Here is a 14,417-nt window from a genome sequence, read left to right as displayed (position 1 = left end):
GTAAGTTGATGTGCTGTACCTGTTTGAAGGACGTTTCTTCCTTCCATAGGATAACATTGCACTGTGTCCAATTTTCAAAGTGAATAAGATTTATATTGAATTGAAAACATACTTACCTGAATCATTTTTCTCTGATGCTGAATCTTATATAAAGGTACTTGTTATTTTATTAATTGGTGTGGATCTCCCTTTTGAGTCGTGTTGTCATTTACTAATCATTGTGTTCATTTTGCAAATGTCTTGCACTCCTCTGTGTTAAGCCTAAGACTGCTCAACTACCCTACCCCCTAAAAGAAACAGTTTGGGATTGCATAGCAAGCCACTGCCCAGTTTCCTACAGCATCCTTGACACAGGCTAACACAACCAGGATTTACAATATTAATGTTTAGCGGACCTATCTGGGTCCCTGTAGCTGGCCATACAGCTACATATATTGTATATCACTGGTGCTATCAATTGCATTTTTGTTGTTTTGTCTTATATTATATATTTAGTTTTTCCCTAGTTTTCTAAATTGGAGTAGTATTTTTATTTAGTTGTTTTTCACTTAATTACTGTTTGAAGAGCTGCTCAAATACTTTACACATTGCCTCTAAATTAAGCCTGACTAATTTCATAGTGAGAGTTAAGCACAGTATAAATTGGGATTGCTTATGACCACCCCCTGAGAAGGGTTGTGATTACTGCTTGAATAGGGTTTTAGCCTTCATCAACCCGCAACTATGTTTCTTACAGTGCCTAAATATCTGTTGTTTTTTTGTGTCTTTGGTTTGGAGTTTCTTTTTTCTGACAATTTAATTACTTCTAATTCTTGTGTTGATATAAATACTCTGTTTACTCCGGGCATCTGTGAATTTCTTGGTGTCTTGGATGGCCTGTGCAGGCTTCTTGTCATGTATCATCTTTATGGACTGCCCAACACGTCCCATCTCTTCTTCCTGTCAGTACATACATTAGAGTGGTTAGAAGAGGAGTATCAGTAATGGGTTAATATTAATAGCTTACTAAATGTGTTCTCAGCAGGAGCACATGCCAAATGGCAAAAGTGAGTGCCTGGACATATTCAGAAGAGATAAACTTTGAGCATGCCTAAGGTAAGTGTGTTTGTGCCTGTCATTGTACCAGCCAGACCAAAGACAATACATGCTGTTGGACCAAGATCCCCTCACTTCCAAATAAAAAGGTACCTTATTTTCCCTCTTCAACATAGCATGCCTTGTGTAAGCATCCCACAGACCTTCGGCATCTAATCTGTGACTCTCTACCTCAACAAGTCTTAGATATAACAATTTGATTATTCAACTTGCCCATGGCCTTATTTTCATTACTGAAACATGGATAAAACATTCTTCATGTTCAAAATTATGCTCGCCATTTCATCTGCCTACAAAATTGTTCGATTTACCCACCAGTATCATTATAGGCCGTTTTATCACTTTTCCTGCCCCAATCACCTTGATCTCTAAGACAGAAATTTTTGCATTGAATATCACTTAAATTCAGCTTTATCCTTGATTTAGTGTTAGTCTATTTCCCCCTAGCCACTTTCAACACACTCATTCATTATTTAATCGAAGACCTAACCCCACTACTTTTGCCATTAGGTAAATCCCTTTTATTAGGAGTTTTATAATCTGTGAGGATAATTCTCTGTCAAGGATGGTTTCAAATCTCCCGGGTTCCTGTGCAATGATTGGTATAAAACAATTAACCAATGGCCCCAACCACATTCTCTGCACCTCAAATTGATCATGGTCTAATCGTAAAGATGTCATCTGCGTGGGTTTGCTGTGCCACTACATCTCTGTTTTTATTATAAACCAGTGTATGGTGCTTCATGTAGTGATGACTATAGGCTACAGTGCACCTTCAATAATGTGACAGATATCCCATCTGCCTTATTACAAGTACCTCATATCCTATGGCACTTGTAATAAGGTGGACAGGATATCCACCATGTTCTATCATGTTTATGATGCAATAACCATATGCGAAATACTAAATCAAGCCCTTAGTTTATAAGCAGCATATCTCAGTCTAGTTATGGGATAAACATTTGCCAGTTAACTCATTTAAACAGGTATTAAACAAAGCCGCCAAATTACATTCTCTACTTATTGACAAGGAGATCTTTTCCCATCGTTCACATTCTTGGGTTGCAATTAACAGCTACAAACTTCTTACTCCGGCGCTCTACTTGGACTCTACATACTCAGTTTTTACCAAAAAAAGGTTGATGGCTCTAAGATTTGGAAAATATCCAACGCTGGCTGATGTACCAGCCTGGAAACACACGGGATCCATTGCCTGTCGGCTCTGCGATTATAACAAAGAGGATATAATCCACATTATTTGTCATTGTACAAAGCTGAAACAGGAGCGAATGCTTCTTTTAAAGAATCACTTTCTGACTAAGGGACTACGCACCTGCAGGTCAGCTATTATAGGCTGCTTGGACTCTACGGACACACAAATCAACTGTAAGATTGTAAAGTTTCTGCTTGCCTTTGAAAAACGCTTGATGATTGACTAATACCTCTAATACTGTGGTGTGATTTTCTGAAACCTCATTTTCTTGTCCTTTTAACGAGTATTTGAATTCTATCTTGATGTATATTTTGAACATGTATTTTTTAACTATTTTTTAAATTTTATTATTGTGTCACAAGTGCAAAGGAAATTTGTTATGGTTTTAATTAACTGAACAATAAAGTTTAAATACCAGTCTGTAGTATTCCCTGGAGCAAGGTGATATGAAAAGAAAGGTTAAACAGCTGGTGTGCAAATGCTGCCTCGCTTATCCTTCACATGGGAAAGCTAGTTATAAACAGCAAATTTACATTTACAAAAGTGTAAATCACCTAGCCCACAGGCTATATTACACTCAATGCATTGAAGTAGCACAACCCCATCAGGAAAGTCTTAACTATGTATGATAATCTTCAATCTCCTGAAGTAGGCAAATCATCTATGTATTTTTCTCAATCCCTAGGTGATAATCAATCTATCCTTCTTGCTGACAAAATTGTTAAAATCCGAGATACTTTTGTTGACTTTAATACTTCAGCAACAGAGACCATGCCCTGGGTAATTAGTACCTCTACTGGCTCTTCCTTCTAACAGATGATTGAGTCCTGAGGAAAATCGATTAGATATTGTTTTGTCCGTAGCAGTATTCTTGTCCACCCTTTTTGGTCCCATTTCTGGCTCCTCCTATTGTTTCAACACTGAATGTGCTCTTTAGCGTCCCCTTTGTCTTTGGAGAAGTTTAATTAGTCTGGAAAACTGGCCTACAGAAAAAAGCTACTGCATACCTAACCATCCTGACTATTACCTATTTCCTTGTTACCCTTCCAGCAGAAAATTGGTGAAGGCACTATAATCTTTCAGTGCTGAAAATTACTTGAAGAGAACACAATCTTTGATCCTTATCAATTGAGTTTTTATCCCAGCTAGAACACAAAAACATGTTGCAGTCACATTCGGCAACAATATTCAAATTGTGCTTTATTAAGAGGGTACTTCAGTCTTAATTTTGCATTGTTCGTGTCAGGGTTCCCCGGCCGCTGGTAGATCACTGCCTGCAACCCGAGTCTGTAACGGGCTTGTAAAACTACATTACCCATGATTCCTAGCGTTGCGCATAGGAATGGCGCTATGCGACCGGAACTAGGATATCACGGCACTTGCAGAGAGACACACTGCCGATTATTCCTCCCGGCGAGCAAGAGTGATTGCTCGAGTAACCAGTTCCTGTTCGGTACTGTTTGTGGTGGGCTGAGGTAAGCTCACGCCGTTTGTTCTTGGGACCCGTTGGATTCCTAGGTGGGGCTTAGGAAGCGCCCGTATTATTTGGTGTCTGTGATCCCGATTCCTGGAACTCCGCGTCGCCGCTACCGGTGTGACACCGTATCTTGGATTACTTGGGAGGGGCTTAGCAGGCGCCCACATCGCGTGTTGAGAGCTTCGTATTCAGGTTTCCTCCGATCAGGGGGGTGCTTGTATTGTACTTACTTGCAAAACTACATTCTCTGTAAACCCGACTTGCTGTTGGGTTCTATCCTTGTCGGACACTTAGGCTAAGTGCCCTTGAACTTGTGGGGAAGTTTTGGTCCCTGCTTTCTTTTGCAGAGACGTATCTGCATGGAAGTCGAGTTCCTCACCATTTGATTTGTGCTGGGCTGTTTTCTTTTGTTATTTGTTCTCAGAAAAGTACATTACTGACTTCTAATTTAGGTGGTTGTGAAACGCAAAGGGTGTTAGACACATTTGAGCCTACGGTTCTGACCCCTTGACTGTGCTGTTCATAAGTCCCCCTCGGAGGGGACTTTAGTTCATTATCTGGACAGAGTGATAGGTGATATTATTTCTCCTGGGGCTTTCAGGACCTCCTCATTTCCCATTTGGGTAGGTGTACATATATATACATATAACCTGTTCTTTTGAACCCTATCACTAGAGGTGGGCAGGAAGGGGCATATTTATGTTCTTCTTTGTGTATTTAAGCAGGAAAATCTGGGAATTGAGAAGACACCTATTCTATTACTCTTCGTTTCAGCATACCTGTAATATATTTCAGGTGAGGAAAAGTATAGCATATTGGGTAGAGAGGTTATAGGTCTAGGGTTACTATTCCACTTATCCCATGCTTTATATATTTCAGGTTTCCAGTTCCAGCCGCCCAGCTGTTCCCCTCCGGACCTATCTATTTTCCCCCGCTTGATCTCCTTAATAGTCTGCGTTACTGATAGCCAGACTTGGGATGATCTAGAGGTGGGCCCCCTTTATAGCATCAATCCAATCCTGAGGATCAACAACGAAAGACCTGACAGAATAATCGGCCCACGAGTTCTTATCCTCCTGGTTGTATTGATTAAAGGGATATTTTCACAAACAAGGGGGACCCAAATAAGTACCTAAGGACCTTGGGCAATCACTTATTACGAAAAACAGTGGTCCGTAGGATTAAGTTATCACAAAGACAGATGCACATATAGACTCCAATCAGTACTATATTGATTCTTGTTTTCAGTACCCAGCTGGGCCTGAAATTTTATTTCAAATATAAACAAGTTTAAAAGACCATCCGAGAGGTCTAATGCAAACGTTGATAGGGTACAAGCCTGTACCTATCCAAAAGTACACTCCAAAAGGATTGAGAAATAGGGAAGAAAGCAAGGTAAAGAGGGTAAAGAATATCAGGCAAAAAGAACATGGGAGCCAATTGTTCCTTGCATCAATAGCATATTCGCATAGCAAGTTCAGACAACAAATTCATGTAACAGTTTCAACACGATGGTAAAGTTACAGAATTTGGAAAAGTGTCGACGACGTTTCGATCCCCGGCTCCTAGTGAACTGGGATCATCATCAGGAAATAAACAATGTTTTGCCTGTGTGTGCTTTTTTTCAAACTCTGCAAACGATCCTTGCGAGTCTCCTGTGAGACTAGGAGAGATGGTGGAGTGGAGGCTGTTGCCTCGATGTCCTGTTATGATACGTATAACATTGTGGCCATTAGTTCCTTATCCAGCTACTGGGAATCCGCTGGAAGGGGCCAGTATACTTAAGCCAGACCGCTTGAAAGTATGCGTTTTGATATTGTTTCTTCACGTAGAGTCAGTGCTCCTTCACTCGCGATCCGAGCGAAGAACGGGCGGTGTGCTCAATGGCAGTCGCCGGCTTCCCGATGATGGCAGTCCGCCGGCTTCCCGATAATCGGGAAGCCGGCGGACTGCCATTGAGCACACCGCCCGTTCTTCGCTCGGATCGCGAGTGAAGGAGCACTGACTCTACGTGAAGAAACAATATCAAAACGCATACTTTCAAGCGGTCTGGCTTAAGTATACTGGCCCCTTCCAGCGGATTCCCAGTAGCTGGATAAGGAACTAATGGCCACAATGTTATACGTATCATAACAGGACATCGAGGCAACAGCCTCCACTCCACCATCTCTCCTAGTCTCACAGGAGACTCGCAAGGATCGTTTGCAGAGTTTGAAAAAAAGCACACACAGGCAAAACATTGTTTATGTCCTGATGATGATCCCAGTTCACTAGGAGCCGGGGATCGAAACGTCGTCGACACTTTTCCAAATTCTGTAACTTTACCATCGTGTTGAAACTGTTACATGAATTTGTTGTCTGAACTTGCTATGCGAATATGCTATTGATGCAAGGGACAATTGGCTCCCATGTTCTTTTTGCCTGATATTCTTTACCCTCTTTACCTTGCTTTCTTCCCTATTTCTCAATCCTTTTGGAGTGTACTTTTGGATAGGTACAGGCTTGTACCCTATCAACGTTTGCATTAGACCTCTCGGATGGTCTTTTAAACTTGTTTATATTTGAAATAAAATTTCAGGCCCGGCTGGGTACTGAAAACAAGAATCAATATAGTACTGATTGGAGTCTATATGTGCATCTGTCTTTGTGATAACTTAATCCTACGGACCACTTTTTTGATTAAAGGGATGGCCACCTTAGATGACGTCCTGGCAGCATTAAGCTTAGTGCAAACGGAATTAGCCACCTCTCGTCAGGAAACCGCCGCACTGCAAGCTCGGGTTGACACCTTACAGCGAAACCCTTTCGACGTAGGTGCCCCTCAACCTGCCTCAGTAGTGGTAGAAATGCCTTCCCCTGTTCCATTGGCCCCTCCTGAACGATTTCTGGGAGATAGAAAAAAGGTGCAAGTATTTATGACCCAGGTACTGTTACACATCACTTGTAAACCCAAGTGTTTCTTAACCAACCAAGCCAGGGTTTCTTTTCTGATTTCATACCTGGGTGGAGAGGCAGCTCAGTGGGCAGTCCCTATAGTCAAGAGCAATGACGCAATCCTTTATGATTGGGATCTGTTTCGAACAGAATTCGAAAAGACCTTTGACCGGAAGGCGGAAACTTTTTCCGCCGATAAGGAATTGCTTGTCCTCAAACAGGGCACATCCGATTTAGTCACATACTTGCATCATTTTAGGAGGTTGATAGCGGAAACTGATTGGCCTGAGGCAAAGCAAATGGTCCTGTTCTACCAGGGACTCACAGAAAATCTAAAAGATGTCATAGCCCAGGTTGAACCCCAACCTACGACGTGTGCTGCATTTATTGATTTGGCCTTACGTCTGGACCACAGATTACGTGAAAGAAAAGGAGAGCAAGGAAGAAAAGACAGACCGCTACTCTTGGGTGAAAAACCGGCCAGTGGGGAAAAGCATGAGGGAAAAACAGAACCGATGGAAATCGGAGTTGTACGAGCATCCCTAACCCCGAGTGAAAGAGATCATCGCCGTAAATTTGGGCTTTGCCTTTACTGTGGGAAAAAAGGACACTTCTTACGTGAATGCCCAGTAAAGCCTAAGGGTGGTCGCTACCGTTCAGGACAAGTAGCAGTGTCCGCAGTTGAAAAGGGGTCGGAAAACTCCACCGCTTGAGTTTCCTGGAAGGGAGGAACTCGAGCACACATGTTATCCCTTCAGTGACAGAAGAAGACTACGTTGGAAACCACCTATTCTTTCTGGACATAGAATTATGGATAGACCAAACTCCCAAGAACATCAGAGCTATGGTAGACTCAGGTGCCATAGGTTGTTTTATGGATTTAGCGGAAGCAAGTCGCTTGGGGGTGACTCCTGTTACAAAACCTGTCCCTGAGGCTGTCTTTGCTGTAGACGGACACGAACTGGAATCTGGCCCTATCAACCAACATACGCCTGAATACGAGCTGTGGTATGGGGGTTACCATACAGAACGTCTTTCATTCAACCTTATTCATGCCCCTAATTACGGTGTGATACTGGGTCTACCATGGTTGAAGAAACATGAACCCACCATTAGGTGGACGGAACAGTCTTTGGATTTCATCTCCCCTTATTGTCAAGAACACTGCCTCAAAGAGAATCCCCGACCTTCCATGGTTCTGGCCACTACACATTTCATTTCCACAGCAGCAGAAAAGGATGTAGCATTACCATGTTGTTACCAGGAATATGGGGAGGTTTTCAGTCAATTAAAAGCCGAGGTGCTCCCTCCACATCGTGAATACGACTGCCGTATTGAGTTAACGCCAGGGTCTGTGATTCCCTGTGGCAGGATATACGCTCTATCACAACCTGAAACTGAACATCTCCGGGAATACTTGGACAACCTCCTTAAATTGGGATTCATTCGACCTTCCAGGTCTCCGGCGGCTTCCCCGCTTTTCTTTATCCCTAAAGCCAATGGGGAATTACGCTGTTGCATTGATTACAGGGCATTAAATGCCATAACTATAAAGAACCAGTACCCGCTTCCCTTAATACCAGTGCTATTGGAGCAAGTGAGATCAGCTAACATCTACACCAAATTGGACCTTAGAGGGGCCTATCATTTAGTGCGTATGCGAAGTGGCGACGAGTGGAAGACCGCCTTTAAGACGCGGTATGGGCTCTTTGAGTACCTGGTGATGCCCTTTGGGCTCTGTAACGCCCCCGCCTCTTTTCAATTCTTCTTGAATGAAGTGTTACGAGACTTTTTAGACATCTTTGTAGTAGTCTACATAGATGATATCCTGATCTATTCCAACGATGAACTAGAACATCAAAGACATGTATTTCAAGTACTCCACGCCTTGCAACAGAACCATCTGTACTGCAAATTAACAAAGTGCGAATTCAATGTTACCACTGTTGAGTTCTTAGGAGTCATACTCACTCCATCAGGTCTAGTGATGGCAGAACGAAAAATACGTGCAATCGTGGAGTGGCCTAGACCCCACAGCGTCAAGAACATACAAAGACTCCTTGGATTCGCAAACTTCTATAGGAGGTTCATTGCACACTTCTCGGACATGGTAACTCCACTCACTAAGTTGACCAGGAAAAACACTCCCTTTGTGTGGGGCTTGGCCGAACAGACCGCATTCGACCGATTGAAAACCGCATTCACTTCTGCACCGGTACTAACCAATGCCGATCCGAAACTCCCCTTTGTGGTGGAAGCTGATGGTTCAGAGCTGGCAGTCGGGGCGGTCCTCTCCCAGAGGAACGAGAGTACAGGTCATCTTCATCCCATTGCCTTCATGTCTCGCAAATTGAACATCGCAGAACGCAACTACACCATTGCGGAAAAAGAACTGTTAGCAATCAAGGACGCTTTCTCTGAATGGAGACATTATTTGATGGGCGCCTCTCAGCAAATCACGGTGTACACCGACCATCATAACCTGCAGTTTATGAGGGCAGCTTGTCACCTCACCCCTCGACAGTTACGATGGATGCTTTTTTTTGCTGAATTCCATTTCATGGTTACATTTCGTCCAGGATGTGACAACCGGAAGGCGGATGCTCTCACGCGCCAGGAAAATAACACCTGAGAAAAGCATCATTGAACCTGAGAAAGTGGTGGGAGTGATACACACAGAGTAGTTTCTGTACAAGGTCAAGAGAGGTATACAAACCTTTGCTTGGAAAACATGGATCCGTCTACATCCAGAGTGGAGAATCCGACAAGGGTTACCAAGAAAAGGCCCGCAGTTGCTCCTTCCTACGCTAGCCTTGAGACAACAGGCATTCAAATGGTGTCACGATCTGCCGTGTGCTGGACACACTGGAGGAAAGAAGACTCTAGAGAAGATGCTACGCTCTTACTGTTGGCCCACTATCCGCCCTGATGTGTTTGCCTGGGTACAACGGTGTGTCACTTGTTCTCAGGCCAAGAGCGATCATCGTCCTGCGCAAGGGCTTCTGCAAAGTATGCCCACTCCTGTGAGTCCTTGGGAGAGCTTTTCTGTGGACTTCGTAGTGGGTCTCCCTAAAGATCAAGGCAAGACAGCTATTGTAGTAGTAGTGGACTACTTAACTAAAATGGGACACTTCATTGCTTGTAAAGGGGTTCCAACAGCTAGCCAGCTTGCCCATTTATTGCTCCTTCATGTAGTCAGGTTACATGGACTTCCAATGGTCATTGTTTCAGACAGGGGAGCCCAGTTCACCGCTAAGTTTTGGAAGGTCTGGTGTGACAGGTTAGGCATTGCTTCTTCCTTATACACCAGCTTTCATCCCCAAACAGACGGTCAAACCGAAAGGTTAAATCAAACTCTCAAACAATACCTGAGATGTTTTGTAGATACCACTACTGAGGCATGGGTTGACTGGTTATGGACTGCTGAAGTATCATATAACGATGCTACGCATTCCTCTACTTCATACACCCCGTTTTTCTGCACCTATGGGTTTCACCCTAGATTTGCCCCTTTGAGTGTCCCATCCACTGACGTTCAGATTCCTCAGTTACAGTCTCGATTGGTGCAGTTGCGGAAAACCGTACTGCTAGCAAGAAAGAACCTTGATAAAGCAAAACAGAAATATAAGGCACAGGCTGATAAACATCGCAGGTCTTGTCCTGAGTATTGCAAAGGAGATTGGGTATGGTTGTCCACTCGGAATATCCGTTTCCACAAGTATAGTGTCTTCAACCCTAGGTTTATTGGCCCCTTCAAAGTGGTTCGCCACATCAACCCTGTGGCTGTGAAACTGAGTCTTCCTGCACATTTCAGAATACATCCAGTGTTCCATGTATCGCTGCTTAAACCAGCAAAGTGTCCCCGTTCTCAAATCCCTGCGCCTGTGAGAGTACAACAAGATGTGGAGTACGAAGTGAGGGGTATCTTGGATGCACGCAGAGTGCGGGGAAAACTCCAGTACTTGGTGTCATGGAAGGGATATGGACCGGAGGAGGACTCCTGGGAGCCTGCTGGTGCTGTGCATGCCCCTAGATTGGTGCGGAAGTTCCACCTGTCTCATCCGGGCAAACCTGGTAGCAGTCAGTGAGTTTTGTGAAGGGGGGGTGTCCCGTCAGGGTTCCCCGGCCGCTGGTAGATCACTGCCTGCAACCCGAGTCTGTAACGGGCTTGTAAAACTACATTACCCATGATTCCTAGCGTTGCGCATAGGAATGACACTATGCGACCGGAACTAGGATATCACGGCACTTGCAGAGAGACACACTGCCGATTATTCCTCCCGGCGAGCAAGAGTGATTGCTCGAGTAACCAGTTCCTGTTCGGTACTGTTTGTGGTGGGCTGAGGTAAGCTCACGCCGTTTGTTCTTGGGACCCGTTGGATTCCTAGGTGGGGCTTAGGAAGCGCCCGTATTATTTGGTGTCTGTGATCCCGATTCCTGGAACTCCGCGTTGCCGCTACCGGTGTGACACCATATCTTGGATTACTTGGGAGGGGCTTAGCAGGCACCCACATCGCGTGTTGAGAGCTTCGTATTCAGGTTTCCTCCGATCAGGGGGGTGCTTGTATTGTACTTACTTGCAAAACTACATTCTCTGTAAACCCGACTTGCTGTTGGGTTCTATCCTTGTCGGACACTTAGGCTAAGTGCCCTTGAACTTGTGGGGAAGTTTTGGTCCCTGCTTTCTTTTGCAGAGACGTATCTGCATGGAAGTCGAGTTCCTCACCATTTGATTTGTGCTGGGCTGTTTTTTTTTATATTTGTTCTCAGAAAAGTACATTACTGACTTCTAATTTAGGTGGTTGTGAAACGCAAAGGGTGTTAGACACATTTGAGCCTACGGTTCTGACCCCTTGACTGTGCTGTTCATAAGTCCACCTCGGAGGGGACTTTAGTTCATTATCTGGACAGAGTGATAGGTGATATTATTTCTCCTGGGGCTTTCAGGACCTCCTCATTTCCCATTTGGGTAGGTGTACATATATATACATATAACCTGTTCTTTTGAACCCTATCACTAGAGGTGGGCAGGAAGGGGCATATTTATGTTCTTCTTTGTGTATTTAAGCAGGAAAATCTGGGAATTGAGAAGACGCCCATTCTATTACTCTTCGTTTCAGCATACCTGTAATATATTTCAGGTGAGGAAAAGTATAGCATATTGGGTAGAGAGGTTATGGGTCTAGGGTTACTATTCCACTCATCCCATGCTTTATATATTTCAGGTTTCCAGTTCCAGCCGCCCAGCTGTTCCCCTCCGGACCTATCTATTTTCCCCCGCTTGATCTCCTTAATAGTCTGCGTTACTGATAGCCAGACTTGGGATGATCTAGAGGTGGGCCCCCTTTATAGCATCAATCCAATCCTGAGGATCAACAACGAAAGACCTGACAGAATAATCGGCCCACGAGTTCTTATCCTCCTGGTTGTATTGATTAAAGGGATATTTTCACAAACAAGGGGGACCCAAATAAGTACCTAAGGACCTTGGGCAATCACTTATTACGAAAAACAGTGGTCCGTAGGATTAAGTTATCACAAAGACAGATGCACATATAGACTCCAATCAGTACTATATTGATTCTTGTTTTCAGTACCCAGCTGGGCCTGAAATTTTATTTCAAATATAAACAAGTTTAAAAGACCATCCGAGAGGTCTAATGCAAACGTTGATAGGGTACAAGCCTGTACCTATCCAAAAGTACACTCCAAAAGGATTGAGAAATAGGGAAGAAAGCAAGGTAAAGAGGGTAAAGAATATCAGGCAAAAAGAACATGGGAGCCAATTGTCCCTTGCATCAATAGCATATTCGCATAGCAAGTTCAGACAACAAATTCATGTAACAGTTTCAACACGATGGTAAAGTTACAGAATTTGGAAAAGTGTCGACGACGTTTCGATCCCCGGCTCATAGTGAACTGGGATCATCATCAGGACATAAACAATGTTTTGCCTGTGTGTGCTTTTTTTCAAACTCTGCAAACGATCCTTGCAAGTCTCCTGTGAGACTAGGAGAGATGGTGGAGTGGAGGCTGTTGCCTCGATGTCCTGTTATGATACGTATAACATTGTGGCCATTAGTTCCTTATCCAGCTACTGGGAATCCGCTGGAAGGGGCCAGTATACTTAAGCCAGACCGCTTGAAAGTATGCGATTTGATATTGTTTCTTCACGTAGAGTCAGTGCTCCTTCACTCGCGATCCGAGCGAAGAACGGGCGGTGTGCTCAATGGCAGTCCGCCGGCTTCCCGATTATAAGCCGGCGGACTGCCATTGAGCACACCGCCCGTTCTTCGCTCGGATCGCGAGTGAAGGAGCACTGACTCTACGTGAAGAAACAATATCAAAACGCATACTTTCAAGCGGTCTGGCTTAAGTATACTGGCCCCTTCCAGCGGATTCCCAGTAGCTGGATAAGGAACTAATGGCCACAATGTTATACGTATCATAACAGGACATCGAGGCAACAGCCTCCACTCCACCATCTCTCCTAGTCTCACAGGAGACTCGCAAGGATCGTTTGCAGAGTTTGAAAAAAAGCACACACAGGCAAAACATTGTTTATGTCCTGATGATGATCCCAGTTCACTAGGAGCCGGGGATCGAAACGTCGTCGACACTTTTCCAAATTCTGTAACTTTACCATCGTGTTGAAACTGTTACATGAATTTGTTGTCTGAACTTGCTATGCAAATATGCTATTGATGCAAGGGACAATTGGCTCCCATGTTCTTTTTGCCTGATATTCTTTACCCTCTTTACCTTGCTTTCTTCCCTATTTCTCAATCCTTTTGGAGTGTACTTTTGGATAGGTACAGGCTTGTACCCTATCAACGTTTGCATTAGACCTCTCGGATGGTCTTTTAAACTTGTTTATATTTGAAATAAAATTTCAGGCCCGGCTGGGTACTGAAAACAAGAATCAATATAGTACTGATTGGAGTCTATATGTGCATCTGTCTTTGTGATAACTTAATCCTACGGACCACTTTTTTGATTAAAGGGATGGCCACCTTAGATGACGTCCTGGCAGCATTAAGCTTAGTGCAAACGGAATTAGCCACCTCTCGTCAGGAAACCGCTGCACTGCAAGCTCGGGTTGACACCTTACAGCGAAGCCCTTTCAACGTAGGTGCCCCTCAACCTGCCTCAGTAGTGGTAGAAATGCCTTCCCCTGTTCCATTGGCCCCTCCTGAACGATTTCTGGGAGATAGAAAAAAGGTGCAAGTATTTATGACCCAGGTACTGTTACACATCACTTGTAAACCCAAGTGTTTCTTAACCAACCAAGCCAGGGTTTCTTTTCTGATTTCATACCTGGGTGGAGAGGCAGCTCAGTGGGCAGTCCCTATAGTCAAGAGCAATGACGCAATCCTTTATGATTGGGATCTGTTTCGAACAGAATTCGAAAAGACCTTTGACCGGAGGGCGGAAACTTTTTCCGCCGATAAGGAATTGCTTGTCCTCAAACAGGGCACATCCGATTTAGTCACATACTTGAATCATTTTAGGAGGTTGATAGCGGAAACTGATTGGCCTGAGGCAAAGCAAATGGTCCTGTTCTACCAGGGACTCACAGAAAATCTAAAAGATGTCATAGCCCAGGTTGAACCCCCAACCTACGACGTGTGCTGCATTTATTGATTTGGCCTTACGTCTGGACCACAGATTACGTGAAGGAAAAGGAGAGCAAGGAAG

Source organism: Lissotriton vulgaris, chromosome 12 (genome assembly GCF_964263255.1).
Source record: "Lissotriton vulgaris chromosome 12, aLisVul1.2, whole genome shotgun sequence".
NCBI lineage: Eukaryota > Metazoa > Chordata > Amphibia > Caudata > Salamandridae > Lissotriton > Lissotriton vulgaris.
Note: the sequence above shows the minus strand (reverse complement) of the source record.